Source organism: Camellia sinensis, chromosome 1, assembly GCF_055761805.1.
Source record: "Camellia sinensis isolate YWXY chromosome 1, ASM5576180v1, whole genome shotgun sequence".
NCBI classification, from domain to species: domain Eukaryota; kingdom Viridiplantae; phylum Streptophyta; class Magnoliopsida; order Ericales; family Theaceae; genus Camellia; species Camellia sinensis.
This window is the reverse complement of record NC_138961.1, coordinates 142,021,978-142,026,705: the sequence shown is the minus strand read 5'-3', so window position 1 is coordinate 142,026,705 and position 4,728 is coordinate 142,021,978.

Sequence of the window (4,728 nt, the reverse complement as noted above, 5' to 3'; positions counted from 1 at the left end):
CAATTATTATGTGCATCCATCCATCTCTTCTTGTAACAACAATAGAATAAATTAACCCAATAGTCTATTAGGAACTCCCACAATTTAGCATCAAAACAAAGCCATTACGGTTTCGGAAATTCTCAACCCATATTATTCTATTGTTGTTTATATACACGTAACAATTTGTAATTGCTTGTAGTCAATCGTGTATCCCACAAATACACCACCATTAAACTTAACCCATCACATATCAATCTTAAAATATGAACCACCCAAATGGGATGCAAAATACACTCTAAAATTGAGCAAAATTGAGACCCTCAACATAGACTACATCAATATATCTATTTAATCATATATGCCTATAAAATCATCTATCGATATATTAACACTAAAATCATAGATAGGAATACAATAGAATAAATCTTACTTAAGTGATGAATAAAGCAAAACCACCACTCTTATGAATCCTCCCTCTTCCTTGGTTTGGGTTTCTTTTCTTTAATTTTAAACTTTTCCAAACCCTTGCTTGCTGCTGCAGCACAAGCCTCTCTTCTCTTTTTCTTTTCTTTTTTCTTTTACCTTCTCAAACCCTAGCCGCCTATGGAGCAATTCACAGCCTCTGTTTTGTTTGTTTTCCAAGACTTAAAGCCACAATAGGTGGGCTTATTAACCTAATTTCGCAAAGTTACAAAATTACCCATCTAAGTAATAGGAAATATAATGCCATCTCATAACTAATTCTTTGATATTAATAAATGACCCATATAAATTAATTTAATTACTAATCTATCCAATAAAATAATCATATTTAAAACTTGGGTATTACATCATTCCCTCCTTAAAAGAAATTTCGTCCTCGAAATTTGACATACCTGTAGTCTCAAAAAGTTGTGGATACTTTTGTCTCATTTCATCCTCAAGTTCCCAAGTAGCTTCTCTTTTCGAGTGATTGCTCCATTAAACCGTAACGTAGTGGATGACTCGACGCCTCAAAACCTGCTCCTTCTTATCAACAATTCTTACAGGGTGTTCTTCATAGGTCAAATCCTCTGCAACAGTGCATAATCAATCACATGATTGGGATTCGGTATATACTTCCTCAACATCGAAACATGGAAGACATTATGAACTCTAACTAGTGAAGGTGGTAGGGCAAGTCTGGAAGTTACCTCTCCAATTTGATCTAAAACTTCCAATGGTCCAATAAATCTAGGACTTAATTTACCACGAACACCAAACCTCATTACTCTTTTCATAGAAGACGCCTTAAGGAACATATGGTCTCCAACCCCAAACACCAAATCCCGTCTCATGTTATCTTCATAACTTTTCTGTCTACTCTGTGCAATGCGAAGTCGCTCTCTAATAAGATTGATCTTGTCCACTGTTTGTTGCACAATCTCAGGCCCTAACAACTTCCTTTCGCCCACATCATCCCAATAAATAGGTGATCTACACTTTCGTCCATATAAAGCCTTATATGGTGCCATCTGAATGCTCGCATGATAACTATTATTATAAGAGAATTCCACTAAGGCCAAATGCTCATCCCAAGAACCTCCAAGATCATTAATACAGGCCCTCAACATGTCTTCCAAGGTTTGAATAGTTCTCTCTAACTGTCCATCAGTTTAAGGATGAAAGGCAGTGCTAAAATTCAAACTAGTGCCCAAAGCTATATGCAAACTCCTCCAAAACATAGATACAAACCTACTATCTCTATCAGACACTATGGTCACTGGAATACCATGCAACTTCACAATCTCCTTGATATACAATTTTGCAAACTTCTCTAAGGAGAACCCTACCTTAAAAGCTAGAAAGTGAGCGGATTTGGTCAATTGATCAACGATAACCCAAATAGCATTGTTACCACCTTGGGCCCCAGGCAACCCTGTCACAAAATCCATGGTAATATGTTCCCACTCCCACTCGGGAATAGGAAGAGGTTGTAACTTACCTGCAGGTCTCTGATGTTCAACTTTCACTTGTTGACATACCAAACATTGAGCAACATACTGAGCAATTTCCCTCTTCATATTATTCCACCAAAAGTTCCTCTTCAAGTCTTTATACATTTTAGTGCTCCTTGGATGTACAGTATACCCTGAACTGTGAGCTTTTCTCAGGATTTCTCTCTTGAGCTCTAAATCATTAGGCACACATAACCTCTCTCCAAATCTCAAGGTTCCATCTTTATGCATACAAAATTCCATCTGTAGCCCTATTTCCATTTCGGCCTTAAGTTTTTTGCAACTGAGGATCTTTTCCCTGAGCATCTTTAATTCTATCAATCAATGTGGGTTGAACTCAAAGGTTTGCCAACTGCACTCCATGGTTATGCCATTTAATCTCGATATTTAACCTTCGCAAGTCCTCCAAGATATTCTTTTGGTTAGTGATCAAGGTGGCTAAATTACTTGGCATCTTTCTACTCAAGGCATTAGCCACTGCATTGGCTTTTCCTGGTGATAATTGATAGTCAAATCATAGTCCTTTAATAGCTCCAACCATCGCCTTTGCCTCATATTCAATTCTTTTTGAGTGAAAATATACTTCAGACTTTTATGATCAGTGAATATCTCACATTTCGCCCCATACAGTTAGTGCCTCCAGATTTTCAATGCAAACACCACTGTAGCCAACTCCAAATCATGCGTAGGATAATCTACTCATATGGCTTCAACTGCCTAGATGCATATTCCACTACCTTATCCTTCTGCATCAGGACACAACCCAAGCCCATCTTCGATGTATCACTATAGATGGTAAAACCGTCATCTCTGGGCGGAACTATAAGTACTAGAGCACACACTAATCGACTCTTTAGATCCTAAAAACTCTTCTCACAATCATCAGACCATTCAAATTTAACCCTTTTTTGTGTTAAACGAGTCAAAGGCATAGAAATTCGGGAAAATCCCTCAATAAACCTTCTATAATATCCTGCTAAACCCAAGAAACTACGAATTTCAGTGACACTAGTAGGCCTATTCCACTCTACCACCGCCTCACTTTCTTGGGGTCAAGAGACACCCCGTCTTTAGATATCACATGACTCAAAAATGATACACTCTCCAGCCAAAATTCACACTTCCTTAATTTAGCAAATAATTTATTCTCCCTTAATAACTACAACACTATTCTCAGATGTTCTTCGTGCTGCTCTTTACTCCTTGAGTACACAAGAATGTCATCAATAAAAACTACCACAAATTGATCTAAGAAGGGTTTAAATACTTTGTTCATTAAATCCATAAAACTTGCAGGCGTATTGGTCAACCCAAACGACATCACTAAAAATTCATAATGCCCATACCTAGTTCGAAAGGCTGTCATAGGTATATCTTCCACCTTAACCTTCAACTGATGATATCTAGAACGAAGGTCAATCTTAGAAAAGACTTGTGCTCCTTGCAATTGATCAAATAGGTCATTTATCCTAGGCAAAGGATATTTATTTCGAATTGTCACCTTGTTTAACTCTTGATAATCAATGCAAAGGTGAAAACTACCATCCTTCTTTTTCACAAATAAAACGGGCACACCACAAGGAGAAACACTAGGCCTAATAAAGCCCTTATCTAGTAATTCTTGTAATTGTTCCTTCAACTCTTGCCCCTGATTTTCTCCGACTGCTTGAGAACCACTACCAATATTAGTCACATTCCTTCACCGATTATTATTACCAGTCCGTCGATTCGTTTAACCCTGGTGTGTATTCCTAGCCATATTTGCCAATGTCTCCTCATGTTTCCATGCAACTTATATGCATCAATAATAAAACCTCATCTTATTCTATTCTCAAGTCCCTATAGCACGTAAATAAAATTAACATTTTACTAAATTATAAGCGTTCCTAATCCTACATCTACCCAATCTTACCACTATTCTATACCAACTTTTAAAATTACAACTTGGCTCTGATACCATAAAATTGTCACGCCCCAAGCTCCGTGACAACGCCGCACACTCATATAAGTGAGCATGCAAGGCTAAGAATCTAATCACATAACCCACAATGTAAAATACTCAAATTAAATCCTTAATTGTCATAATGCCAAAATCCATAAAAATAAATAGTTCTTATATGAAAATGTCCACCAAGTCCATTAAATTAATCCACTAACAAAACAATAATCCAAGTACTTAAATCATGGTCCTACTCTCGGCACTCCCACATGTAAAAAAAATCCCGCGCAGCTCTACTCTTCAGAATCTGAAAAAAAAATAAGGGTAAGCTAGATAGCCCAGTAAATAACCAACCATCACTGCTAGCTGGATCAAGTATAAAAAAAAAAAAAAAAATCGATAACCAATAAATATAATTTTGTCAACAGTTCAATAAATGAACAATTATTTGTAAGGTGATTTCATAGCTAAAAATAAACAATGTACAATACATTTTAAATGAAAAGCCAACAAGATAATTCAAAGTAATTCGTTGTTCAAATCGATGGTTCGATATTCAGATGGTTCAATGATTTGATTCACAAAACCAAAGTCTTAATGACTACGGTCACTTAGCCCGTGACAAGGCCCAGAACCACACATAGGCCGGTGGTAAAGCCCCAAAAGAAACTAGTTTCTGTGCCAATAAATAACCCCCATTGGCTAGGGTCCAAATCATAGTCAGACTAGAGTGATGTTCAAAATTCAAACAATACACAACTTTTAAATAAAACATTCGATATTTTTAGAATAAACGTTTAGTACAATTTTCAGAATAGTTTCACCAAATAT